General features: G+C 43.2%; 11 non-coding genes across 11 annotated transcripts; 8 read left to right on the forward strand and 3 right to left on the reverse strand.

Moving 5' to 3' along the window:
* Window positions 1–88: 88 nt before the first annotated feature.
* trnad-guc (transfer RNA aspartic acid (anticodon GUC)) lies at window positions 89–160 on the reverse strand. The gene has a single exon. It is a non-coding gene; the product is annotated as a tRNA-Asp (tRNA).
* A 2,789-nt stretch (window positions 161–2,949) lies between these two features.
* Window positions 2,950–3,020, forward strand: trnag-gcc (transfer RNA glycine (anticodon GCC)). The gene has a single exon. It is a non-coding gene; the product is annotated as a tRNA-Gly (tRNA).
* Window positions 3,021–6,317: 3,297 nt separating this feature from the next.
* trnag-gcc (transfer RNA glycine (anticodon GCC)) lies at window positions 6,318–6,388 on the forward strand. The gene has a single exon. It is a non-coding gene; the product is annotated as a tRNA-Gly (tRNA).
* A 3,303-nt stretch (window positions 6,389–9,691) lies between these two features.
* On the forward strand, window positions 9,692–9,762 carry trnag-gcc (transfer RNA glycine (anticodon GCC)). Its single transcript has one exon. It is a non-coding gene; the product is annotated as a tRNA-Gly (tRNA).
* A 3,303-nt stretch (window positions 9,763–13,065) lies between these two features.
* trnag-gcc (transfer RNA glycine (anticodon GCC)) lies at window positions 13,066–13,136 on the forward strand. Its single transcript has one exon. It is a non-coding gene; the product is annotated as a tRNA-Gly (tRNA).
* A 435-nt stretch (window positions 13,137–13,571) lies between these two features.
* trnad-guc (transfer RNA aspartic acid (anticodon GUC)) lies at window positions 13,572–13,643 on the reverse strand. The gene has a single exon. It is a non-coding gene; the product is annotated as a tRNA-Asp (tRNA).
* A 3,985-nt stretch (window positions 13,644–17,628) lies between these two features.
* trnag-gcc (transfer RNA glycine (anticodon GCC)) lies at window positions 17,629–17,699 on the forward strand. The gene has a single exon. It is a non-coding gene; the product is annotated as a tRNA-Gly (tRNA).
* Window positions 17,700–18,134: 435 nt separating this feature from the next.
* Window positions 18,135–18,206, reverse strand: trnad-guc (transfer RNA aspartic acid (anticodon GUC)). The gene has a single exon. It is a non-coding gene; the product is annotated as a tRNA-Asp (tRNA).
* Window positions 18,207–20,996: 2,790 nt separating this feature from the next.
* trnag-gcc (transfer RNA glycine (anticodon GCC)) lies at window positions 20,997–21,067 on the forward strand. Its single transcript has one exon. It is a non-coding gene; the product is annotated as a tRNA-Gly (tRNA).
* Window positions 21,068–24,364: 3,297 nt separating this feature from the next.
* trnag-gcc (transfer RNA glycine (anticodon GCC)) lies at window positions 24,365–24,435 on the forward strand. The gene has a single exon. It is a non-coding gene; the product is annotated as a tRNA-Gly (tRNA).
* Window positions 24,436–27,732: 3,297 nt separating this feature from the next.
* trnag-gcc (transfer RNA glycine (anticodon GCC)) lies at window positions 27,733–27,803 on the forward strand. The gene has a single exon. It is a non-coding gene; the product is annotated as a tRNA-Gly (tRNA).
* Window positions 27,804–27,901: the final 98 nt, after the last annotated feature.

Raw genomic sequence — 27,901 nt, forward strand, 5'->3', positions numbered from 1 at the left:
CTGCCAGACGAGTGAACCATCTTTGGGTGGTGTCCGGTGGAATGTCAGCTGCGTCCTTTACCGACATATGTGAAGAAAAGAAGAGATACTCCCCGTCGGGGAATCGAACCCCGGTCTTCCGCGTGACAGGCGGAGATACTGTCCACTATACTAACGAGGACTTGAAAGTGTTGTTTTCTACAGAGGTATGTGAATCTCAGCTGGTCCAAGTATCGCTTTAAGGGAAGGTTTTCCAGTGTGAAGCAACAGACTTGTTAAAAATCAATCATTTGGTCAATACCTCTGTACAATTCAGTTGTGTGGCCATTCTTGACATCATCTTCTCAGCTCTCAGTATTCTGTTGGAAAGGCCCCAGAAGAAACAACCCCAAAAGGGAGCACTTATGGGAAGTAGTTATCATGAGTGACTCCACTTGAGGATATTCCAACAGGACAGTGATAGTGCATGGATCTCCACTACAATACTAAATTCAGGGAAATTGTTGACTGTGGAGAATAGTGAATGGAAGTGGACACTGGTTGCCAAAGTTACCCCAACAGGAAGCACTTACTGAGTACAGAAAAACAAGTCAATGCTTCAGTTCGAGTAACCAAAGTAACTCTATCATCTGGTCGACTCGTTTCTTTGTTTCTCCTTGCTGGACACTTCTAGACTTGTACATCACCATCAAAATAGATCACAGGACCACAACACTCACCAGTGGGAATCTTCCAGCAGAAGACCATTCAATGGACTGTAGTTTGAAGAACACAGTTGGGCACATCCTGAGGTTTCTCCTATTCCTGAGGTGCTTCAGTGACTCAACCATGTCACTCTGGAAGTGCAGTGGTCCAATATTGAGGGCTTCTTTTTAGACCATTTGTTCAGCCAAGGAACAGTAACTCCACCTTTTATTCATGAAGTTTCCATAGCTGGGATTCAGGAGTATCCTTGTTTTGAAGTCAAGGTATCTCGAGAACAATAGACACTCTGGCCATTCGCTGATGCTCCCAGACATTGATGAGTCGTTCATTAGAATGCATAGACTGATGACTGTGATTTACAACCCGGGAACATGCCATGGACCCTTCTGACTCATGGTGGCAGTTGTCCCCAACATTACCCCAACAGGAACCACTTACTGCATCAAGGAAGCAAGTCTGTGCTGCTGTCTGGGTTGTGTTGGTGACAGATTTTGTCAAAAGAGCATCTCTTCAGCTTTCAGTCTTCAGTTGAAGAAGCCCCAGAAGAAACAACCCCAAATGGGAGCACTTATGGAAATAACCGATCATGAGTGACTCCATTTGAGGACGTCTCAAGGAGACATTTGTCAAAAAATCTTTACTTCCAGGTTGTAGTTTTGCCTGGTATAATCACCCCAACAAGTAGCACTTACTGCATTGGATAATCTAGTGAATGCTAAAGTTAGGGTAATGACAGAGGCCTGGCTTGAAAGTAACAGTGTGTAGTCACAGCGAATGGTTTTGGCAATTGAGTAACTTCTTGAAAGTTGAAAGGAAGAGCTCAGATTGGGTCAAGAGAAGGCTGAAATCATCTAGTCACCTTGAATATGACAAATGTGACTTTATTCTTGACATCATCTGCTCAGCTCTCAGTATTCTGTTGGAAAGGCCCCAGAAGAAACAACCCCAAAAGGGAGCACTTATGTGAAGTAGTTATCATGAGTGACTCCACTTGAGGATATTCCAACAGGACAGTGATAGTGCATGGATCTACACTACAATACAATACTAAATTCAGGGAAATTGTTGACTGTGGAGAATAGTGAATGGAAGTGGACACTGGTTGCCAAAGTTACCCCAACAGGAAGCACTTACTGAGTACAGAAAAACAAGCCAATGCTTCAGTTCGAGTAACCAAAGTAACTCTATCATCTGGTCGACTCGTTTCTTTGTTTCTCCTTGCTGGACACTTCTAGACTTGTACATCACCACCAAAATAGATCACAGGACCACAACACTCACCAGTGGGAATCTTCCAGCAGAAGACCATTCAGTGGACTGTAGTTTGAAGAACACAGTTGGGCACATCCTGAGGTTTCTCCTATTCCTGAGGTGCTTCAGTGACTCAACCATGTCACTCTGGAAGTGCAGTGGTCCAATATTGAGGGCTTCTTTTTAGACCAGTTGTTCAGCAACAGTAACTCCACCTTTTATTCATGAAGTTTCAATAGCTGGGATTCAGGAGTATCCTTGTTTTGAAGTCAAGGTATCTCGAGAACAATAGACACTCTGGCCATTCGCTGATGCTCCCAGACATTGATGAGTCGTTCATTAGAATGCACAGACTGATTATTGCGATTTACATTCACACTTATGAGTTGCAAAGGACTACATCCAAATCGGTTTACAAAGGAATTTAACAGATATACATATATTTTTGTTGCATTCATGAAACATGAAGTTTGTAATTTGCAATGACTAAATTTGGATTTGTTTTCCCCCAAATTGATCGACTTGCCCCTCACCAAAAGTTAGCATCTGGACAAGAAAAAAATCCAGTGGAATGGCTTGGATGCTTTCTTTTCTTGGGAAAGTGGGACATCCCGCATCCATTCCCGGCTAATTCATTCTCTGAGTTTTTTGTTGTTTGCAATAGGGAGCACGTACTACACAAAGGAACGCAACTCTGAGTTGTGTTGCTGACACTTTGTGTTCGACTTGTTGTCAACATGTGAGGCTCTTGAACATTGGAAGTGGCATATTTTCCAAAAGTAATGGTTGTGACAGAGGCTTGATTTGAAGGAAACAAAATCTTTCCCGTCAATTGGAGCAAAGTGGGAAATGCCCAAAAAGTTTGGCACAACTTTGTTGTGACAGAGGTATGTGAATCGCAGCCGATCCAACTATCGTGTTTAGGGAATGTTTTCCGGTTTGAAAATTTCATCTCACCAAGGAGATGCAAGTGCGTTTAAAAAAAAAAAAAGAAAACGAATGATTCCATCAGAAGCATTGGTGGTTCAGTGGGAGAATTCTCGCCTGCCACGCGGGGGACCCGGGTTCGATTCCCGGCCAATGCATTTGTCAAATAGTTTGTTGTTTGCAACACAGAGGACGTATTGCACAACGCAACTCTGGGTTGTGTTGCTGACACTTGGAGTTCACATGTGAGGCTTTTGACCATTGCAAGTTTCAGAATATTACGAGGTGGCAAAAAGCATGAAAGCCAACGCTCACATTGAGAGCCTGCCTGCCTTACAGAATCACCCAAGCAAATATCCATCACTGCAATAGAAGTGGTCTATATTCCAAATGTTAGGGTTGTGACAGAGACTAGACTTGAAGGAAACCAAAATTTTCTCATGAATTGGAGTAAAGTGGAAAATGCCGCAATTGTCTATCACAAGCTTCTTTCGACTCCATTGCACTGCCAGACGAGTGAACCATCTTTGGGTGGTGTCCGGTGGAATGTCAGCCGCGTCCTTTACCGACATATGTGAAGAAAAGAAGAGATACTCCCCGTAGGGGAATCGAACCCCGGTCTTCCGCGTGACAGGCGGAGATACTGTCCACTATACTAACGAGGACTTGAAAGTGTTGTTTTCTACAGAGGTATGTGAATCTCAGCTGGTCCAAGTATCGCTTTAAGGGAAGGTTTTCCAGTGTGAAGCAACAGACTTGTTAAAAATCAATCATTTGGCCAATACCTCTGTACAATTCAGTTGTGTGGCCATTCTTGACATCATCTTCTCAGCTCTCAGTATTCTGTTGGAAAGGCCCCAGAAGAAACAACCCCAAAAGGGAGCACTTATGGGAAGTAGTTATCATGAGTGACTCCACTTGAGGATATTCCAACAGGACAGTGATAGTGCATGGATCTACACTACAATACTAAATTCAGGGAAATTGTTGACTGTGGAGAATAGTGAATGGAAGTGGACACTGGTTGCCAAAGTTACCCCAACAGGAAGCACTTACTGAGTACAGAAAAACAAGTCAATGCTTCAGTTCGAGTAACCAAAGTAACTCTATCATCTGGTCGACTCGTTTCTTTGTTTCTCCTTGCTGGACACTTCTAGACTTGTACATCACCACCAAAAATAGATCACAGGACCACAACACTCACCAGTGGGAATCTTCCAGCAGAAGACCATTCAATGGACTGTAGTTTGAAGAACACAGTTGGGCACATCCTGAGGTTTCTCCTATTCCTGAGGTGCTTCAGTGACTCAACCATGTCACTCTGGAAGTGCAGTGGTCCAATATTGAGGGCTTCTTTTTAGACCATTTGTTCAGCCAAGGAACAGTAACTCCACCTTTTATTCATGAAGTTTCCATAGCTGGGATTCAGGAGTATCCTTGTTTTGAAGTCAAGGTATCTCGAGAACAATAGACACTCTGGCCATTCGCTGATGCTCCCAGACATTGATGAGTCGTTCATTAGAATGCATAGACTGATGACTGTGATTTACAACCACGGAACATGCCATGGACCCTTCTGACTCATGGTGGCAGTTGTCCCCAACATTACCCCAACAGGAAGCACTTACTGCATCAAGGAAGCAAGTCTGTGCTGCTGTCTGGGTTGTGTTGGTGACAGATTTTGTCAAAAGAGCATCTCTTCAGCTTTCAGTCTTCAGTTGAAGAAGCCCCAGAAGAAACAACCCCAAATGGGAGCACTTATGGAAATAACCGATCATGAGTGACTCCATTTGAGGACGTCTCAAGGAGACATTTGTCAAAAAATCTTTACTTCCAGGTTGTAGTTTTGCCTGGTATAATCACCCCAACAAGTAGCACTTACTGCATTGGATAATCTAGTGAATGCTAAAGTTAGGGTAATGACAGAGGCCTAGCTTGAAAGTAACAGTGTGTAGTCACAGCGAATGGTTTTGGCAATTGAGTAACTTCTTGAAAGTTGAAAGGAAGAGCTCAGATTGGGTCAAGAGAAGGCTGAAATCATCTAGTCACCTTGAATATGACAAATGTGACTTTATTCTTGACATCATCTGCTCAGCTCTCAGTATTCTGTTGGAAAGGCCCCAGAAGAAACAACCCCAAAAGGGAGCACTTATGTGAAGTAGTTATCATGAGTGACTCCACTTGAGGATATTCCAACAGGACAGTGATAGTGCATGGATCTACACTACAATACAATACTAAATTCAGGGAAATTGTTGACTGTGGAGAATAGTGAATGGAAGTGGACACTGGTTGCCAAAGTTACCCCAACAGGAAGCACTTACTGAGTACAGAAAAACAAGCCAATGCTTCAGTTCGAGTAACCAAAGTAACTCAATCATCTGGTCGACTCGTTTCTTTGTTTCTCCTTGCTGGACACTTCTAGACTTGCACATCACCACCAAAATAGATCACAGGACCACAACACTCACCAGTGGGAATCTTCCAGCAGAAGACCATTCAGTGGACTGTAGTTTGAAGAACACAGTTGGGCAAATCCTGAGGTTTCTCCTATTCCTGAGGTGCTTCGGTGACTCCACCATGTCACTCTGGAAGTGCAGTGGTCCAATATTGAGGGCTTCTTTTTAGACCAGTTGTTCAGCAACAGTAACTCCACCTTTTATTCATGAAGTTTCCATAGCTGGGATTCAGGAGTATCCTTGTTTTGAAGTCAAGGTTTCTCTAGAACAATAGACACTCTGGCCATTCGCTGATGCTCCCAAACATTGATGAGTCGTTCATTAGAATGCACAGACTAATGATTCTGATTTACATTCACACTTATGAGTTGCAAAGGACTACATCCAAATCGGTTTACAAAGGAATTTAACAGATATACATATATTTTTGTTGCATTCATGAAACATGAAGTTTGTAATTTGCAATGACTAAATTTGGATTTGTTTTCCCCCAAATTGATCGACTTGCCCCTCACCAAAAGTTAGCACCTGGACAAGAAAAAAATCCAGTGGAATGGCTTGGATGCTTTCTTTTCTTGGGAAAGTGGGACATCCCGCATCCATTCCCGGCTAATGCATTCTCTGAGTTGTTTGTTGTTTGCAATAGGGAGCACGTACTACACAAAGGAACGCAACTCTGAGTTGTGTTGCTGACACTTTGTGTTCGACTTGTTGTCAACATGTGAGGCTCTTGAACATTGGAAGTGGCATATTTTCCAAAAGTAATGGTTGTGACAGAGGCTTGATTTGAAGGAAACAAAATCTTTCCCGTCAATTGGAGCAAAGTGGGAAATGCCCAAAAAGTTTGGCACAACTTTGTTGTGACAGAGGTATGTGAATCGCAGCCGATCCAACTATCGAGTTTAGGGAATGTTTTCCGGTGTGAAAATTTCATCTCACCAAGGAGATGCAAGTGCGTTTAAAAAAAAAAAAAGAAAACGAATCATTCCATCAGAAGCATTGGTGGTTCAGTGGGAGAATTCTCGCCTGCCACGCGGGGGACCCGGGTTCGATTCCCGGCCAATGCATTTGTCAAATAGTTTGTTGTTTGCAACACAGAGGACGTATTGCACAACGCAACTCTGGGTTGTGTTGCTGACACTTGGAGTTCACATGTGAGGCTTTTGACCATTGCAAGTTTCAGAATATTACGAGGTGGCAAAAAGCATGAAAGCCAACGCTCACATTGAGAGCCTGCCTGCCTTACAGAATCACCCAAGCAAATATCCATCACTGCAATAGAAGTGGTCTATATTCCAAATGTTAGGGTTGTGACAGAGACTAGACTTGAAGGAAACCAAAATTTTCTCATGAATTGGAGTAAATTGGAAAATGCCGCAATTGTCTATCACAAGCTTCTTTCGACTCCATTGCACTGCCAGACGAGTGAACCATCTTTGGGTGGTGTCCGGTGGAATGTCAGCCGCGTCCTTTACCGACATATGTGAAGAAAAGAAGAGATACTCCCCGTAGGGGAATCGAACCCCGGTCTTCCGCGTGACAGGCGGAGATACTGTCCACTATACTAACGAGGACTTGAAAGTGTTGTTTTCTACAGAGGTATGTGAATCTCAGCTGGTCCAAGTATCGCTTTAAGGGAAGGTTTTCCAGTGTGAAGCAACAGACTTGTTAAAAATCAATCATTTGGCCAATACCTCTGTACAATTCAGTTGTGTGGCCATTCTTGACATCATCTTCTCAGCTCTCAGTATTCTGTTGGAAAGGCCCCAGAAGAAACAACCCCAAAAGGGAGCACTTATGGGAAGTAGTTATCATGAGTGACTCCACTTGAGGATATTCCAACAGGACAGTGATAGTGCATGGATCTACACTACAATACTAAATTCAGGGAAATTGTTGACTGTGGAGAATAGTGAATGGAAGTGGACACTGGTTGCCAAAGTTACCCCAACAGGAAGCACTTACTGAGTACAGAAAAACAAGTCAATGCTTCAGTTCGAGTAACCAAAGTAACTCTATCATCTGGTCGACTCGTTTCTTTGTTTCTCCTTGCTGGACACTTCTAGACTTGTACATCACCACCAAAAATAGATCACAGGACCACAACACTCACCAGTGGGAATCTTCCAGCAGAAGACCATTCAATGGACTGTAGTTTGAAGAACACAGTTGGGCACATCCTGAGGTTTCTCCTATTCCTGAGGTGCTTCAGTGACTCAACCATGTCACTCTGGAAGTGCAGTGGTCCAATATTGAGGGCTTCTTTTTAGACCATTTGTTCAGCCAAGGAACAGTAACTCCACCTTTTATTCATGAAGTTTCCATAGCTGGGATTCAGGAGTATCCTTGTTTTGAAGTCAAGGTATCTCGAGAACAATAGACACTCTGGCCATTCGCTGATGCTCCCAGACATTGATGAGTCGTTCATTAGAATGCATAGACTGATGACTGTGATTTACAACCACGGAACATGCCATGGACCCTTCTGACTCATGGTGGCAGTTGTCCCCAACATTACCCCAACAGGAAGCACTTACTGCATCAAGGAAGCAAGTCTGTGCTGCTGTCTGGGTTGTGTTGGTGACAGATTTTGTCAAAAGAGCATCTCTTCAGCTTTCAGTCTTCAGTTGAAGAAGCCCCAGAAGAAACAACCCCAAATGGGAGCACTTATGGAAATAACCGATCATGAGTGACTCCATTTGAGGACGTCTCAAGGAGACATTTGTCAAAAAATCTTTACTTCCAGGTTGTAGTTTTGCCTGGTATAATCACCCCAACAAGTAGCACTTACTGCATTGGATAATCTAGTGAATGCTAAAGTTAGGGTAATGACAGAGGCCTGGCTTGAAAGTAACAGTGTGTAGTCACAGCGAATGGTTTTGGCAATTGAGTAACTTCTTGAAAGTTGAAAGGAAGAGCTCAGATTGGGTCAAGAGAAGGCTGAAATCATCTAGTCACCTTGAATATGACAAATGTGACTTTATTCTTGACATCATCTGCTCAGCTCTCAGTATTCTGTTGGAAAGGCCCCAGAAGAAACAACCCCAAAAGGGAGCACTTATGTGAAGTAGTTATCATGAGTGACTCCACTTGAGGATATTCCAACAGGACAGTGATAGTGCATGGATCTACACTACAATACAATACTAAATTCAGGGAAATTGTTGACTGTGGAGAATAGTGAATGGAAGTGGACACTGGTTGCCAAAGTTACCCCAACAGGAAGCACTTACTGAGTACAGAAAAACAAGCCAATGATTCAGTTCGAGTAACCAAAGTAACTCTATCATCTGGTCGACTCGTTTCTTTGTTTCTCCTTGCTGGACACTTCTAGACTTGTACATCACCACCAAAATAGATCACGGGACCACAACACTCACCAGTGGGAATCTTCCAGCAGAAGACCATTCAGTGGACTGTAGTTTGAAGAACACAGTTGGGCACATCCTGAGGTTTCTCCTATTCCTGAGGTGCTTCAGTGACTCAACCATGTCACTCTGGAAGTGCAGTGGTCCAATATTGAGGGCTTCTTTTTAGACCAGTTGTTCAGCAACAGTAACTCCACCTTTTATTCATGAAGTTTCAATAGCTGGGATTCAGGAGTATCCTTGTTTTGAAGTCAAGGTATCTCGAGAACAATAGACACTCTGGCCATTCGCTGATGCTCCCAGACATTGATGAGTCGTTCATTAGAATGCACAGACTGATGATTGCGATTTACATTCACACTTATGAGTTGCAAAGGACTACATCCAAATCGGTTTACAAAGGAATTTAACAGATATACATATATTTTTGTTGCATTCATGAAACATGAAGTTTGTAATTTGCAATGACTAAATTTGGATTTGTTTTCCCCCAAATTGATCGACTTGCCCCTCACCAAAAGTTAGCATCTGGACAAGAAAAAAATCCAGTGGAATGGCTTGGATGCTTTCTTTTCTTGGGAAAGTGGGACATCCCGCATCCATTCCCGGCTAATTCATTCTCTGAGTTTTTTGTTGTTTGCAATAGGGAGCACGTACTACACAAAGGAACGCAACTCTGAGTTGTGTTGCTGACACTTTGTGTTCGACTTGTTGTCAACATGTGAGGCTCTTGAACATTGGAAGTGGCATATTTTCCAAAAGTAATGGTTGTGACAGAGGCTTGATTTGAAGGAAACAAAATCTTTCCCGTCAATTGGAGCAAAGTGGGAAATGCCCAAAAAGTTTGGCACAACTTTGTTGTGACAGAGGTATGTGAATCGCAGCCGATCCAACTATCGTGTTTAGGGAATGTTTTCCGGTTTGAAAATTTCATCTCACCAAGAAGATGCAAGTGCGTTTAAAAAAAAAAAAAGAAAAAGAAAAAGAATCATTCCATCAGAAGCATTGGTGGTTCAGTGGGAGAATTCTCTCCTGCCACGCGGGGCTCCCGGGTTCGATTCCCGGCCAATGCATTTGTCAAATAGTTTGTTGTTTGCAACACAGAGCACGTACTGCACAACGCAACTCTGGGTTGTGTTGCTGACACTTGGAGTTCACATGTGAGGCTTTTGACCATTGCAAGTTTCAGAATATTACGAGGTGGCAAAAAGCATGAAAGCCAACGCTCACATTGAGAGCCTGCCTGCCTTGCAGAATCACCCAAGCAAATATCCATCACTGCAATAGAAGTGGTCTATATTCCAAATGTTAGGGTTGTGGCAGAGACTAGACTTGAAGGAAACCAAAATTTTCTCATGAATTGGAGTAAAGTGGAAAATGCCGCAATTGTCTATCACAAGCTTCTTTCGACTCCATTGCACTGCCAGACGAGTGAACCATCTTTGGGTGGTGTCCGGTGGAATGTCAGCCGCGTCCTTTACCGACATATGTGAAGAAAAGAAGAGATACTCCCCGTCGGGGAATCGAACCCCGGTCTTCCGCGTGACAGGCGGAGATACTGTGCACTATACTAACGAGGACTTGAAAGTGTTGTTTTCTACAGAGGTATGTGAATCTCAGCTGGTCCAAGTATCGCTTTAAGGGAAGGTTTTCCAGTGTGAAGCAACAGACTTGTTAAAAATCAATCATTTGGTCAATACCTCTGTACAATTCAGTTGTGTGGCCATTCTTGACATCATCTTCTCAGCTCTCAGTATTCTGTTGGAAAGGCCCCAGAAGAAACAACCCCAAAAGGGAGCACTTATGGGAAGTAGTTATCATGAGTGACTCCACTTGAGGATATTCCAACAGGACAGTGATAGTGCATGGATCTCCACTACAATACTAAATTCAGGGAAATTGTTGACTGTGGAGAATAGTGAATGGAAGTGGACACTGGTTGCCAAAGTTACCCCAACAGGAAGCACTTACTGAGTACAGAAAAACAAGTCAATGCTTCAGTTCGAGTAACCAAAGTAACTCTATCATCTGGTCGACTCGTTTCTTTGTTTCTCCTTGCTGGACACTTCTAGACTTGTACATCACCATCAAAATAGATCACAGGACCACAACACTCACCAGTGCGAATCTTCCAGCAGAAGACCATTCAGTGGACTGTAGTTTGAAGAACACAGTTGGGCACATCCTGAGGTTTCTCCTATTCCTGAGGTGCTTCAGTGACTCAACCATGTCACTCTGGAAGTGCAGTGGTCCAATATTGTGGGCTTCTTTTTAGACCATTTGTTCAGCCAAGGAACAGTAACTCCACCTTTTATTCATGAAGTTTCCATAGCTGGGATTCAGGAGTATCCTTGTTTTGAAGTCAAGGTATCCCGAGAACAATAGACACTCTGGCCATTCGCTGATGCTCCCAGACATTGATGAGTCGTTCATTAGAATGCATAGACTGATGAATGTGATTTACAACCACGGAACATGCCATGGACCCTTCTGACTCATGGTGGCAGTTGTCCCCAACATTACCCCAACAGGAAGCACTTACTGCATCAAGGAAGCAAGTCTGTGCTGCTGTCTGGGTTGTGTTGGTGACAGATTTTGTCAAAAGAGCATCTCTTCAGCTTTCAGTCTTCAGTTGAAGAAGCCCCAGAAGAAACAACCCCAAATGGGAGCACTTATGGAAATAACCGATCATGAGTGACTCCATTTGAGGACGTCTCAAGGAGACATTTGTCAAAAAATCTTTACTTCCAGGTTGTAGTTTTGCCTGGTATAATCACCCCAACAAGTAGCACTTACTGCATTGGATAATCTAGTGAATGCTAAAGTTAGGGTAATGACAGAGGCCTGGCTTGAAAGTAACAGTGTGTAGTCACAGCGAATGGTTTTGGCAATTGAGTAACTTCTTGAAAGTTGAAAGGAAGAGCTCAGATTGGGTCAAGAGAAGGCTGAAATCATCTAGTCACCTTGAATATGACAAATGTGACTTTATTCTTGACATCATCTGCTCAGCTCTCAGTATTCTGTTGGAAAGGCCCCAGAAGAAACAACCCCAAAAGGGAGCACTTATGTGAAGTAGTTATCATGAGTGACTCCACTTGAGGATATTCCAACAGGACAGTGATAGTGCATGGATCTACACTACAATACAATACTAAATTCAGGGAAATTGTTGACTGTGGAGAATAGTGAATGGAAGTGGACACTGGTTGCCAAAGTTACCCCAACAGGAAGCACTTACTGAGTACAGAAAAACAAGCCAATGATTCAGTTCGAGTAACCAAAGTAACTCTATCATCTGGTCGACTCGTTTCTTTGTTTCTCCTTGCTGGACACTTCTAGACTTGTACATCACCACCAAAATAGATCACGGGACCACAACACTCACCAGTGGGAATCTTCCAGCAGAAGACCATTGAGTGGACTGTAGTTTGAAGAACACAGTTGGGCACATCCTGAGGTTTCTCCTATTCCTGAGGTGCTTCAGTGACTCAACCATGTCACTCTGGAAGTGCAGTGGTCCAATATTGAGGGCTTCTTTTTAGACCAGTTGTTCAGCAACAGTAACTCCACCTTTTATTCATGAAGTTTCAATAGCTGGGATTCAGGAGTATCCTTGTTTTGAAGTCAAGGTATCTCGAGAACAATAGACACTCTGGCCATTCGCTGATGCTCCCAGACATTGATGAGTCGTTCATTAGAATGCACAGACTGATGATTGCGATTTACATTCACACTTATGAGTTGCAAAGGACTACATCCAAATCGGTTTACAAAGGAATTTAACAGATATACATATATTTTTGTTGCATTCATGAAACATGAAGTTTGTAATTTGCAATGACTAAATTTGGATTTGTTTTCCCCCAAATTGATCGACTTGCCCCTCACCAAAAGTTAGCATCTGGACAAGAAAAAAATCCAGTGGAATGGCTTGGATGCTTTCTTTTCTTGGGAAAGTGGGACATCCCGCATCCATTCCCGGCTAATTCATTCTCTGAGTTTTTTGTTGTTTGCAATAGGGAGCACGTACTACACAAAGGAACGCAACTCTGAGTTGTGTTGCTGACACTTTGTGTTCGACTTGTTGTCAACATGTGAGGCTCTTGAACATTGGAAGTGGCATATTTTCCAAAAGTAATGGTTGTGACAGAGGCTTGATTTGAAGGAAACAAAATCTTTCCCGTCAATTGGAGCAAAGTGGGAAATGCCCAAAAAGTTTGGCACAACTTTGTTGTGACAGAGGTATGTGAATCGCAGCCGATCCAACTATCGTGTTTAGGGAATGTTTTCCGGTTTGAAAATTTCATCTCACCAAGAAGATGCAAGTGCGTTTAAAAAAAAAAAAAAGAAAAAGAAAAAGAATCATTCCATCAGAAGCATTGGTGGTTCAGTGGGAGAATTCTCGCCTGCCACGCGGGGCACCCGGGTTCGATTCCCGGCCAATGCATTTGTCAAATAGTTTGTTGTTTGCAACACAGAGCACGTACTGCACAACGCAACTCTGGGTTGTGTTGCTGACACTTGGAGTTCACATGTGAGGCTTTTGACCATTGCAAGTTTCAGAATATTACGAGGTGGCAAAAAGCATGAAAGCCAACGCTCACATTGAGAGCCTGCCTGCCTTGCAGAATCACCCAAGCAAATATCCATCACTGCAATAGAAGTGGTCTATATTCCAAATGTTAGGGTTGTGGCAGAGACTAGACTTGAAGGAAACCAAAATTTTCTCATGAATTGGAGTAAAGTGGAAAATGCCGCAATTGTCTATCACAAGCTTCTTTCGACTCCATTGCACTGCCAGACGAGTGAACCATCTTTGGGTGGTGTCCGGTGGAATGTCAGCCGCGTCCTTTACCGACATATGTGAAGAAAAGAAGAGATACTCCCCGTCGGGGAATCGAACCCCGGTCTTCCGCGTGACAGGCGGAGATACTGTCCACTATACTAACGAGGACTTGAAAGTGTTGTTTTCTACAGAGGTATGTGAATCTCAGCTGGTCCAAGTATCGCTTTAAGGGAAGGTTTTCCAGTGTGAAGCAACAGACTTGTTAAAAATCAATCATTTGGTCAATACCTCTGTACAATTCAGTTGTGTGGCCATTCTTGACATCATCTTCTCAGCTCTCAGTATTCTGTTGGAAAGGCCCCAGAAGAAACAACCCCAAAAGGGAGCACTTATGGGAAGTAGTTATCATGAGTGACTCCACTTGAGGATATTCCAACAGGACAGTGATAGTGCATGGATCTCCACTACAATACTAAATTCAGGGAAATTGTTGACTGTGGAGAATAGTGAATGGAAGTGGACACTGGTTGCCAAAGTTACCCCAACAGGAAGCACTTACTGAGTACAGAAAAACAAGTCAATGCTTCAGTTCGAGTAACCAAAGTAACTCTATCATCTGGTCGACTCGTTTCTTTGTTTCTCCTTGCTGGACACTTCTAGACTTGTACATCACCATCAAAATAGATCACAGGACCACAACACTCACCAGTGCGAATCATCCAGCAGAAGACCATTCAGTGGACTGTAGTTTGAAGAACACAGTTGGGCACATCCTGAGGTTTCTCCTATTCCTGAGGTGCTTCAGTGACTCAACCATGTCACTCTGGAAGTGCAGTGGTCCAATATTGTGGGCTTCTTTTTAGACCATTTGTTCAGCCAAGGAACAGTAACTCCACCTTTTATTCATGAAGTTTCAATAGCTGGGATTCAGGAGTATCCTTGTTTTGAAGTCAAGGTATCCCGAGAACAATAGACACTCTGGCCATTCGCTGATGCTCCCAGACATTGATGAGTCGTTCATTAGAATGCATAGACTGATGACTGTGATTTACAACCACGGAACATGCCATGGACCCTTCTGACTCATGGTGGCAGTTGTCCCCAACATTACCCCAACAGGAAGCACTTACTGCATCAAGGAAGCAAGTCTGTGCTGCTGTCTGGGTTGTGTTGGTGACAGATTTTGTCAAAAGAGCATCTCTTCAGCTTTCAGTCTTCAGTTGAAGAAGCCCCAGAAGAAACAACCCCAAATGGGAGCACTTATGGAAATAACCGATCATGAGTGACTCCATTTGAGGACGTCTCAAGGAGACATTTGTCAAAAAATCTTTACTTCCAGGTTGTAGTTTTGCCTGGTATAATCACCCCAACAAGTAGCACTTACTGCATTGGATAATCTAGTGAATGCTAAAGTTAGGGTAATGACAGAGGCCTGGCTTGAAAGTAACAGTGTGTAGTCACAGCGAATGGTTTTGGCAATTGAGTAACTTCTTGAAAGTTGAAAGGAAGAGCTCAGATTGGGTCAAGAGAAGGCTGAAATCATCTAGTCACCTTGAATATGACAAATGTGACTTTATTCTTGACATCATCTGCTCAGCTCTCAGTATTCTGTTGGAAAGGCCCCAGAAGAAACAACCCCAAAAGGGAGCACTTATGTGAAGTAGTTATCATGAGTGACTCCACTTGAGGATATTCCAACAGGACAGTGATAGTGCATGGAACTACACTACAATACTAAATTCAGGGAAATTGTTGACTGTGAAGAATAGTGAATGGAAGTGGACACTGGTTGCCAAAGTTACCCCAACAGGAAGCACTTACTGAGTACAGAAAAACAAGCCAATGCTTCAGTTCGAGTAACCAAAGTAACTCTATCATCTGGTCGACTCGTTTCTTTGTTTCTCCTTGCTGGACACTTCTAGACTTGTACATCACCACCAAAATAGATCACAGGACCACAACACTCACCAGTGGGAATCTTCCAGCAGAAGACCATTCAGTGGACTGTAGTTTGAAGAACACAGTTGGGCACATCCTGAGGTTTCTCCTATTCCTGAGGTGCTTCAGTGACTCAACCATGTCACTCTGGAAGTGCAGTGGTCCAATATTGAGGGCTTCTTTTTAGACCATTTGTTCAGCCAAGGAACAGTAACTCCACCTTTTATTCATGAAGTTTCAATAGCTGGGATTCAGGAGTATCCTTGTTTTGAAGTCAAGGTTTCTCTAGAACAATAGACACTCTGGCCATTCGCTGATGCTCCCAAACATTGATGAGTCGTTCATTAGAATGCATAGACTGATGACTGTGATTTACAACCACGGAACATGCCATGGACCCTTCTGACTCATGGTGGCAGTTGTCCCCAACATTACCCCAACAGGAAGCACTTACTGCATCAAGGAAGCAAGTCTGTGCTGCTGTCTGGGTTGTGTTGGTGACAGATTTTGTCAAAAGAGCATCTCTTCAGCATCACCGATCATGAGTGACTCCATTTGAGGACGTCTCAAGGAGACATTTGTCAAAAAATCTTTACTTCCAGGTTGTAGTTTTGCCTGGTATAATCACCCCAACAGGTCGCACTTACTGCATTGGATAATCTAGTGAATGCTAAAGTTAGGGTAATGACAGAGGCCTGGCTTGAAAGTAACAGTGTGTAGTCACAGCGAATGGTTTTGGCAATTGAGTAACTTCTTGAAAGTTGAAAGGAAGAGCTCAGATTGGGTCAAGAGAAGGCTGAAATCATCTAGTCACCTTGAATATGACAAATGTGACTTTATTCTTGACATCATCTGCTCAGCTCTCAGTATTCTGTTGGAAAGGCCCCAGAAGAAACAACCCCAAAAGGGAGCACTTATGGGAAGTAGTTATCATGAGTGACTCCACTTGAGGATATTCCAACAGGACAGTGATAGTGCATGGATCTCCACTACAATACTAAATTCAGGGAAATTGTTGACTGTGGAGAATAGTGAATGGAAGTGGACACTGGTTGCCAAAGTTACCCCAACAGGAAGCACTTACTGAGTACAGAAAAACAAGTCAATGCTTCAGTTCGAGTAACCAAAGTAACTCTATCATCTGGTCAACTCGTTTCTTTGTTTCTCCTTGCTGGACACTTCTAGACTTGTACATCACCACCAAAATAGATCACAGGACCACAACACTCACCAGTGGGAATCTTCCAGCAGAAGACCATTCAGTGGACTGTAGTTTGAAGAACACAGTTGGGCACATCCTGAGGTTTCTCCTATTCCTGAGGTGCTTCAGTGACTCAACCATGTCACTCTGGAAGTGCAGTGGTCCAATATTGAGGGCTTCTTTTTAGACCAGTTGTTCAGCAACAGTAACTCCACCTTTTATTCATGAAGTTTCAATAGCTGGGATTCAGGAGTATCCTTGTTTTGAAGTCAAGGTATCTCGAGAACAATAGACACTCTGGCCATTCGCTGATGCTCCCAGACATTGATGAGTCGTTCATTAGAATGCACAGACTGATGATTGTGATTTCCATTCACACTTATGAGTTGCAAAGGACTACATCCAAATCGGTTTACAAAGGAATTTAACAGATATACATATATTTTTGTTGCATTCATGAAACATGAAGTTTGTAATTTGCAATGACTAAATTTGGATTTGTTTTCCCCCAAATTGATCGACTTGCCCCTCACCAAAAGTTAGCATCTGGACAAGAAAAAAATCCAGTGGAATGGCTTGGATGCTTTCTTTTCTTGGGAAAGTGGGACATCCCGCATCCATTCCCGGCTAATTCATTTTCTGAGTTTTTTGTTGTTTGCAATAGGGAGCACATACTACACAAAGGAACGCAACTCTGAGTTGTGTTGCTGACACTTTGTGTTCGACTTGTTGTCAACATGTGAGGCTCTTGAACATTGGAAGTGGCATATTTTCCAAAAGTAATGGTTGTGACAGAGGCTTGATTTGAAGGAAACAAAATCTTTCCCGTCAATTGGAGCAAAGTGGGAAATGCCCAAAAAGTTTGGCACAACTTTGTTGTGACAGAGGTATGTGAATCGCAGCCGATCCAACTATCGAGTTTAGGGAATGTTTTCCGGTGTGAAAATTTCATCTCACCAAGGAGATGCAAGTGCGTTTAAAAAAAAAAAAAGAAAACGAATCATTCCATCAGAAGCATTGGTGGTTCAGTGGGAGAATTCTCGCCTGCCACGCGGGGGACCCGGGTTCGATTCCCGGCCAATGCATTTGTCAAATAGTTTGTTGTTTGCAACACAGAGGACGTATTGCACAACGCAACTCTGGGTTGTGTTGCTGACACTTGGAGTTCACATGTGAGGCTTTTGACCATTGCAAGTTTCAGAATATTACGAGGTGGCAAAAAGCATGAAAGCCAACGCTCACATTGAGAGCCTGCCTGCCTTACAGAATCACCCAAGCAAATATCCATCACTGCAATAGAAGTGGTCTATATTCCAAATGTTAGGGTTGTGACAGAGACTAGACTTGAAGGAAACCAAAATTTTCTCATGAATTGGAGTAAAGTGGAAAATGCCGCAATTGTCTATCACAAGCTTCTTTCGACTCCATTGCACTGCCAGACGAGTGAACCATCTTTGGGTGGTGTCCGGTGGAATGTCAGCCGCGTCCTTTACCGACATATGTGAAGAAAAGAAGAGATACTCCCCGTCGGGGAATCGAACCCCGGTCTTCCGCGTGACAGGCGGAGATACTGTCCACTATACTAACGAGGACTTGAAAGTGTTGTTTTCTACAGAGGTATGTGAATCTCAGCTGGTCCAAGTATCGCTTTAAGGGAAGGTTTTCCAGTGTGAAGCAACAGACTTGTTCAAAATCAATCATTTGGTCAATACCTCTGTACAATTCAGTTGTGTGGCCATTCTTGACATCATCTTCTCAGCTCTCAGTATTCTGTTGGAAAGGCCCCAGAAGAAACAACCCCAAAAGGGAGCACTTATGTGAAGTAGTTATCATGAGTGACTCCACTTGAGGATATTCCAACAGGACAGTGATAGTGCATGGATCTCCACTACAATACTAAATTCAGGGAAATTGTTGACTGTGGAGAATAGTGAATGGAAGTGGACACTGGTTGCCAAAGTTACCCCAACAGGAAGCACTTACTGAGTACAGAAAAACAAGCCAATGCTTCAGTTCGAGTAACCAAAGTAACTCTATCATCTGGTCAACTCGTTTCTTTGTTTCTCCTTGCTGGACACTTCTAGACTTGTACATCACCACCAAAATAGATCACAGGACCACAACACTCACCAGTGGGAATCTTCCAGCAGAAGACCATTCAGTGGACTGTAGTTTGAAGAACACAGTTGGGCACATCCTGAGGTTTCTCCTATTCCTGAGGTGCTTCAGTGACTCAACCATGTCACTCTGGAAGTGCAGTGGTCCAATATTGAGGGCTTCTTTTTAGACCATTTGTTCAGCCAAGGAACAGTAACTCCACCTTTTATTCATGAAGTTTCCATAGCTGGGATTCAGGAGTATCCTTGTTTTGAAGTCAAGGTATCTCGAGAACAATAGACACTCTGGCCATTCGCTGATGCTCCCAGACATTGATGAGTCGTTCATTAGAATGCATAGACTGATGACTGTGATTTACAACCACGGAACATGCCATGGACCCTTCTGACTCATGGTGGCAGTTGTCCCCAACATTACCCCAACAGGAAGCACTTACTGCATCAAGGAAGCAAGTCTGTGCTGCTGTCTGGGTTGTGTTGGTGACAGATTTTGTCAAAAGAGCATCTCTTCAGCTTTCAGTCTTCAGTTGAAGAAGCCCCAGAAGAAACAACCCCAAATGGGAGCACTTATGGAAATAACCGATCATGAGTGACTCCATTTGAGGACGTCTCAAGGAGACATTTGTCAAAAAATCTTTACTTCCAGGTTGTAGTTTTGCCTGGTATAATCACCCCAACAAGTAGCACTTACTGCATTGGATAATCTAGTGAATGCTAAAGTTAGGGTAATGACAGAGGCCTGGCTTGAAAGTAACAGTGTGTAGTCACAGCGAATGGTTTTGGCAATTGAGTAACTTCTTGAAAGTTGAAAGGAAGAGCTCAGATTGGGTCAAGAGAAGGCTGAAATCATCTAGTCACCTTGAATATGACAAATGTGACTTTATTCTTGACATCATCTGCTCAGCTCTCAGTATTCTGTTGGAAAGGCCCCAGAAGAAACAACCCCAAAAGGGAGCACTTATGTGAAGTAGTTATCATGAGTGACTCCACTTGAGGATATTCCAACAGGACAGTGATAGTGCATGGATCTACACTACAATACAATACTAAATTCAGGGAAATTGTTGACTGTGGAGAATAGTGAATGGAAGTGGACACTGGTTGCCAAAGTTACCCCAACAGGAAGCACTTACTGAGTACAGAAAAACAAGCCAATGCTTCAGTTCGAGTAACCAAAGTAACTCAATCATCTGGTCGACTCGTTTCTTTGTTTCTCCTTGCTGGACACTTCTAGACTTGCACATCACCACCAAAATAGATCACAGGACCACAACACTCACCAGTGGGAATCTTCCAGCAGAAGACCATTCAGTGGACTGTAGTTTGAAGAACACAGTTGGGCAAATCCTGAGGTTTCTCCTATTCCTGAGGTGCTTCGGTGACTCCACCATGTCACTCTGGAAGTGCAGTGGTCCAATATTGAGGGCTTCTTTTTAGACCAGTTGTTCAGCAACAGTAACTCCACCTTTTATTCATGAAGTTTCAATAGCTGGGATTCAGGAGTATCCTTGTTTTGAAGTCAAGGTATCTCGAGAACAATAGACACTCTGGCCATTCGCTGATGCTCCCAAACATTGATGAGTCGTTCATTAGAATGCACAGACTAATGATTCTGATTTACATTCACACTTATGAGTTGCAAAGGACTACATCCAAATCGGTTTACAAAGGAATTTAACAGATATACATATATTTTTGTTGCATTCATGAAACATGAAGTTTGTAATTTGCAATGACTAAATTTGGATTTGTTTTCCCCCAAATTGATCGACTTGCCCCTCACCAAAAGTTAGCATCTGGACAAGAAAAAAATCCAGTGGAATGGCTTGGATGCTTTCTTTTCTTGGGAAAGTGGGACATCCCGCATCCATTCCCGGCTAATGCATTCTCTGAGTTGTTTGTTGTTTGCAATAGGGAGCACGTACTACACAAAGGAACGCAACTCTGAGTTGTGTTGCTGACACTTTGTGTTCGACTTGTTGTCAACATGTGAGGCTCTTGAACATTGGAAGTGGCATATTTTCCAAAAGTAATGGTTGTGACAGAGGCTTGATTTGAAGGAAACAAAATCTTTCCCGTCAATTGGAGCAAAGTGGGAAATGCCCAAAAAGTTTGGCACAACTTTGTTGTGACAGAGGTATGTGAATCGCAGCCGATCCAACTATCGAGTTTAGGGAATGTTTTCCGGTGTGAAAATTTCATCTCACCAAGGAGATGCAAGTGCGTTTTAAAAAAAAAAAAAGAAAACGAATCATTCCATCAGAAGCATTGGTGGTTCAGTGGGAGAATTCTCGCCTGCCACGCGGGGCACCCGGGTTCGATTCCCGGCCAATGCATTTGTCAAATAGTTTGTTGTTTGCAACACAGAGCACGTACTGCACAACGCAACTCTGGGTTGTGTTGCTGACACTTGGAGTTCACATGTGAGGCTTTTGACCATTGCAAGTTTCAGAATATTACGAGGTGGCAAAAAGCATGAAAGCCAACGCTCACATTGAGAGCCTGCCTGCCTTGCAGAATCACCCAAGCAAATATCCATCACTGCAATAGAAGTGGTCTATATTCCAAATGTTAGGGTTGTGACAGAGACTAGACTTGAAGGAAACCAAAATTTTCTCATGAATTGGAGTAAAGTGGAAAATGCCGCAATTGTCTATCACAAGCTTCTTTCGACTCCATTGCACTGCCAGACGAGTGAACCATCTTTGGGTGGTGTCCGGTGGAATGTCAGCCGCGTCCTTTACCGACATATGTGAAGAAAAGAAGAGATACTCCCCGTCGGGGAATCGAACCCCGGTCTTCCGGGTGACAGGCGGAGATACTGTCCACTATACTAACGAGGACTTGAAAGTGTTGTTTTCTACAGAGGTATGTGAATCTCAGCTGGTCCAAGTATCGCTTCAAGGGAAGGTTTTCCAGTGTGAAGCAACAGACTTGTTCAAAATCAATCATTTGGTCAATACCTCTGTACAATTCAGTTGTGTGGCCATTCTTGACATCATCTTCTCAGCTCTCAGTATTCTGTTGGAAAGGCCCCAGAAGAAACAACCCCAAAAGGGAGCACTTATGGGAAGTAGTTATCATGAGTGACTCCACTTGAGGATATTCCAACAGGACAGTGATAGTGCATGGATCTCCACTACAATACTAAATTCAGGGAAATTGTTGACTGTGAAGAATAGTGAATGGAAGTGGACACTGGTTGCCAAAGTTACCCCAACAGGAAGCACTTACTGAGTACAGAAAAACAAGCCAATGCTTCAGTTCGAGTAACCAAAGTAACTCTATCATCTGGTCGACTCGTTTCTTTGTTTCTCCTTGCTGGACACTTCTAGACTTGTACATCACCACCAAAATAGATCACAGGACCACAACACTCACCAGTGGGAATCTTCCAGCAGAAGACCATTCAGTGGACTGTAGTTTGAAGAACACAGTTGGGCACATCCTGAGGTTTCTCCTATTCCTGAGGTGCTTCAGTGACTCAACCATGTCACTCTGGAAGTGCAGTGGTCCAATATTGAGGGCTTCTTTTTAGACCATTTGTTCAGCCAAGGAACAGTAACTCCACCTTTTATTCATGAAGTTTCCATAGCTGGGATTCAGGAGTATCCTTGTTTTGAAGTCAAGGTATCTCGAGAACAATAGACACTCTGGCCATTCGCTGATGCTCCCAGACATTGATGAGTCGTTCATTAGAATGCATAGACTGATGACTGTGATTTACAACCACGGAACATGCCATGGACCCTTCTGACTCATGGTGGCAGTTGTCCCCAACATTACCCCAACAGGAAGCACTTACTGCATCAAGGAAGCAAGTCTGTGCTGCTGTCTGGGTTGTGTTGGTGACAGATTTTGTCAAAAGAGCATCTCTTCAGCTTTCAGTCTTCAGTTGAAGAAGCCCCAGAAGAAACAACCCCAAATGGGAGCACTTATGGAAATAACCGATCATGAGTGACTCCATTTGAGGACGTCTCAAGGAGACATTTGTCAAAAAATCTTTACTTCCAGGTTGTAGTTTTGCCTGGTATAATCACCCCAACAAGTAGCACTTACTGCATTGGATAATCTAGTGAATGCTAAAGTTAGGGTAATGACAGAGGCCTGGCTTGAAAGTAACAGTGTGTAGTCACAGCGAATGGTTTTGGCAATTGAGTAACTTCTTGAAAGTTGAAAGGAAGAGCTCAGATTGGGTCAAGAGAAGGCTGAAATCATCTAGTCACCTTGAATATGACAAATGTGACTTTATTCTTGACATCATCTGCTCAGCTCTCAGTATTCTGTTGGAAAGGCCCCAGAAGAAACAACCCCAAAAGGGAGCACTTATGTGAAGTAGTTATCATGAGTGACTCCACTTGAGGATATTCCAACAGGACAGTGATAGTGCATGGATCTACACTACAATACAATACTAAATTCAGGGAAATTGTTGACTGTGGAGAATAGTGAATGGAAGTGGACACTGGTTGCCAAAGTTACCCCAACAGGAAGCACTTACTGAGTACAGAAAAACAAGCCAATGCTTCAGTTCGAGTAACCAAAGTAACTCAATCATCTGGTCGACTCGTTTCTTTGTTTCTCCTTGCTGGACACTTCTAGACTTGCACATCACCACCAAAATAGATCACAGGACCACAACACTCACCAGTGGGAATCTTCCAGCAGAAGACCATTCAGTGGACTGTAGTTTGAAGAACACAGTTGGGCAAATCCTGAGGTTTCTCCTATTCCTGAGGTGCTTCGGTGACTCCACCATGTCACTCTGGAAGTGCAGTGGTCCAATATTGAGGGCTTCTTTTTAGACCAGTTGTTCAGCAACAGTAACTCCACCTTTTATTCATGAAGTTTCAATAGCTGGGATTCAGGAGTATCCTTGTTTTGAAGTCAAGGTATCTCGAGAACAATAGACACTCTGGCCATTCGCTGATGCTCCCAAACATTGATGAGTCGTTCATTAGAATGCACAGACTAATGATTCTGATTTACATTCACACTTATGAGTTGCAAAGGACTACATCCAAATCGGTTTACAAAGGAATTTAACAGATATACATATATTTTTGTTGCATTCATGAAACATGAAGTTTGTAATTTGCAATGACTAAATTTGGATTTGTTTTCCCCCAAATTGATCGACTTGCCCCTCACCAAAAGTTAGCATCTGGACAAGAAAAAAATCCAGTGGAATGGCTTGGATGCTTTCTTTTCTTGGGAAAGTGGGACATCCCGCATCCATTCCCGGCTAATGTATTCTCTGAGTTGTTTGTTGTTTGCAATAGGGAGCACGTACTACACAAAGGAACGCAACTCTGAGTTGTGTTGCTGACACTTTGTGTTCGACTTGTTGTCAACATGTGAGGCTCTTGAACATTGGAAGTGGCATATTTTCCAAAAGTAATGGTTGTGACAGAGGCTTGATTTGAAGGAAACAAAATCTTTCCCGTCAATTGGAGCAAAGTGGGAAATGCCCAAAAAGTTTGGCACAACTTTGTTGTGACAGAGGTATGTGAATCGCAGCCGATCCAACTATCGAGTTTAGGGAATGTTTTCCGGTGTGAAAATTTCATCTCACCAAGGAGATGCAAGTGCGTTTTAAAAAAAAAAAAAGAAAACGAATCATTCCATCAGAAGCATTGGTGGTTCAGTGGGAGAATTCTCGCCTGCCACGCGGGGCACCCGGGTTCGATTCCCGGCCAATGCATTTGTCAAATAGTTTGTTGTTTGCAACACAGAGCACGTACTGCACAACGCAACTCTGGGTTGTGTTGCTGACACTTGGAGTTCACATGTGAGGCTTTTGACCATTGCAAGTTTCAGAATATTACGAGGTGGCAAAAAGCATGAAAGCCAACGCTCACATTGAGAGCCTGCCTGCCTTGCAGAATCACCCAAGCAAATATCCATCACTGCAATAGAAGTGGTCTATATTCCAAATGTTAGGGTTGTGACAGAGACTAGACTTGAAGGAAACCAAAATTTTCTCATGAATTGGAGTAAAGTGGAAAATGCCGCAATTGTCTATCACAAGCTTCTTTCGACTCCATTGCACTGCCAGACGAGTGAACCATCTTTGGGTGGTGTCCGGTGGAATGTCAGCCGCGTCCTTTACCGACATATGTGAAGAAAAGAAGAGATACTCCCCGTCGGGGAATCGAACCCCGGTCTTCCGGGTGACAGGCGGAGATACTGTCCACTATACTAACGAGGACTTGAAAGTGTTGTTTTCTACAGAGGTATGTGAATCTCAGCTGGTCCAAGTATCGCTTCAAGGGAAGGTTTTCCAGTGTGAAGCAACAGACTTGTTCAAAATCAATCATTTGGTCAATACCTCTGTACAATTCAGTTGTGTGGCCATTCTTGACATCATCTTCTCAGCTCTCAGTATTCTGTTGGAAAGGCCCCAGAAGAAACAACCCCAAAAGGGAGCACTTATGGGAAGTAGTTATCATGAGTGACTCCACTTGAGGATATTCCAACAGGACAGTGATAGTGCATGGATCTCCACTACAATACTAAATTCAGGGAAATTGTTGACTGTGAAGAATAGTGAATGGAAGTGGACACTGGTTGCCAAAGTTACCCCAACAGGAAGCACTTACTGAGTACAGAAAAACAAGCCAATGCTTCAGTTCGAGTAACCAAAGTAACTCTATCATCTGGTCGACTCGTTTCTTTGTTTCTCCTTGCTGGACACTTCTAGACTTGTACATCACCACCAAAATAGATCACAGGACCACAACACTCACCAGTGGGAATCTTCCAGCAGAAGACCATTCAGTGGACTGTAGTTTGAAGAACACAGTTGGGCACATCCTGAGGTTTCTCCTATTCCTGAGGTGCTTCAGTGACTCAACCATGTCACTCTGGAAGTGCAGTGGTCCAATATTGAGGGCTTCTTTTTAGACCATTTGTTCAGCCAAGGAACAGTAACTCCACCTTTTATTCATGAAGTTTCCATAGCTGGGATTCAGGAGTATCCTTGTTTTGAAGTCAAGGTATCTCGAGAACAATAGACACTCTGGCCATTCGCTGATGCTCCCAGACATTGATGAGTCGTTCATTAGAATGCATAGACTGATGACTGTGATTTACAACCACGGAACATGCCATGGACCCTTCTGACTCATGGTGGCAGTTGTCCCCAACATTACCCCAACAGGAAGCACTTACTGCATCAAGGAAGCAAGTCTGTGCTGCTGTCTGGGTTGTGTTGGTGACAGATTTTGTCAAAAGAGCATCTCTTCAGCTTTCAGTCTTCAGTTGAAGAAGCCCCAGAAGAAACAACCCCAAATGGGAGCACTTATGGAAATAACCGATCATGAGTGACTCCATTTGAGGACGTCTCAAGGAGACATTTGTCAAAAAATCTTTACTTCCAGGTTGTAGTTTTGCCTGGTATAATCACCCCAACAAGTAGCACTTACTGCATTGGATAATCTAGTGAATGCTAAAGTTAGGGTAATGACAGAGGCCTGGCTTGAAAGTAACAGTGTGTAGTCACAGCGAATGGTTTTGGCAATTGAGTAACTTCTTGAAAGTTGAAAGGAAGAGCTCAGATTGGGTCAAGAGAAGGCTGAAATCATCTAGTCACCTTGAATATGACAAATGTGACTTTATTCTTGACATCATCTGCTCAGCTCTCAGTATTCTGTTGGAAAGGCCCCAGAAGAAACAACCCCAAAAGGGAGCACTTATGTGAAGTAGTTATCATGAGTGACTCCACTTGAGGATATTCCAACAGGACAGTGATAGTGCATGGATCTACACTACAATACAATACTAAATTCAGGGAAATTGTTGACTGTGGAGAATAGTGAATGGAAGTGGACACTGGTTGCCAAAGTTACCCCAACAGGAAGCACTTACTGAGTACAGAAAAACAAGCCAATGCTTCAGTTCGAGTAACCAAAGTAACTCAATCATCTGGTCGACTCGTTTCTTTGTTTCTCCTTGCTGGACACTTCTAGACTTGCACATCACCACCAAAATAGATCACAGGACCACAACACTCACCAGTGGGAATCTTCCAGCAGAAGACCATTCAGTGGACTGTAGTTTGAAGAACACAGTTGGGCAAATCCTGAGGTTTCTCCTATTCCTGAGGTGCTTCGGTGACTCCACCATGTCACTCTGGAAGTGCAGTGGTCCAATATTGAGGGCTTCTTTTTAGACCAGTTGTTCAGCAACAGTAACTCCACCTTTTATTCATGAAGTTTCAATAGCTGGGATTCAGGAGTATCCTTGTTTTGAAGTCAAGGTATCTCGAGAACAATAGACACTCTGGCCATTCGCTGATGCTCCCAAACATTGATGAGTCGTTCATTAGAATGCACAGACTAATGATTCTGATTTACATTCACACTTATGAGTTGCAAAGGACTACATCCAAATCGGTTTACAAAGGAATTTAACAGATATACATATATTTTTGTTGCATTCATGAAACATGAAGTTTGTAATTTGCAATGACTAAATTTGGATTTGTTTTCCCCCAAATTGATCGACTTGCCCCTCACCAAAAGTTAGCATCTGGACAAGAAAAAAATCCAGTGGAATGGCTTGGATGCTTTCTTTTCTTGGGAAAGTGGGACATCCCGCATCCATTCCCGGCTAATGTATTCTCTGAGTTGTTTGTTGTTTGCAATAGGGAGCACGTACTACACAAAGGAACGCAACTCTGAGTTGTGTTGCTGACACTTTGTGTTCGACTTGTTGTCAACATGTGAGGCTCTTGAACATTGGAAGTGGCATATTTTCCAAAAGTAATGGTTGTGACAGAGGCTTGATTTGAAGGAAACAAAATCTTTCCCGTCAATTGGAGCAAAGTGGGAAATGCCCAAAAAGTTTGGCACAACTTTGTTGTGACAGAGGTATGTGAATCGCAGCCGATCCAACTATCGAGTTTAGGGAATGTTTTCCGGTGTGAAAATTTCATCTCACCAAGGAGATGCAAGTGCGTTTTAAAAAAAAAAAAAGAAAACGAATCATTCCATCAGAAGCATTGGTGGTTCAGTGGGAGAATTCTCGCCTGCCACGCGGGGCACCCGGGTTCGATTCCCGGCCAATGCATTTGTCAAATAGTTTGTTGTTTGCAACACAGAGCACGTACTGCACAACGCAACTCTGGGTTGTGTTGCTGACACTTGGAGTTCACATGTGAGGCTTTT

Source organism: Synchiropus splendidus, chromosome 13, assembly GCF_027744825.2.
Source record: "Synchiropus splendidus isolate RoL2022-P1 chromosome 13, RoL_Sspl_1.0, whole genome shotgun sequence".
Classification (NCBI taxonomy): Eukaryota; Metazoa; Chordata; class Actinopteri; order Syngnathiformes; family Callionymidae; genus Synchiropus; species Synchiropus splendidus.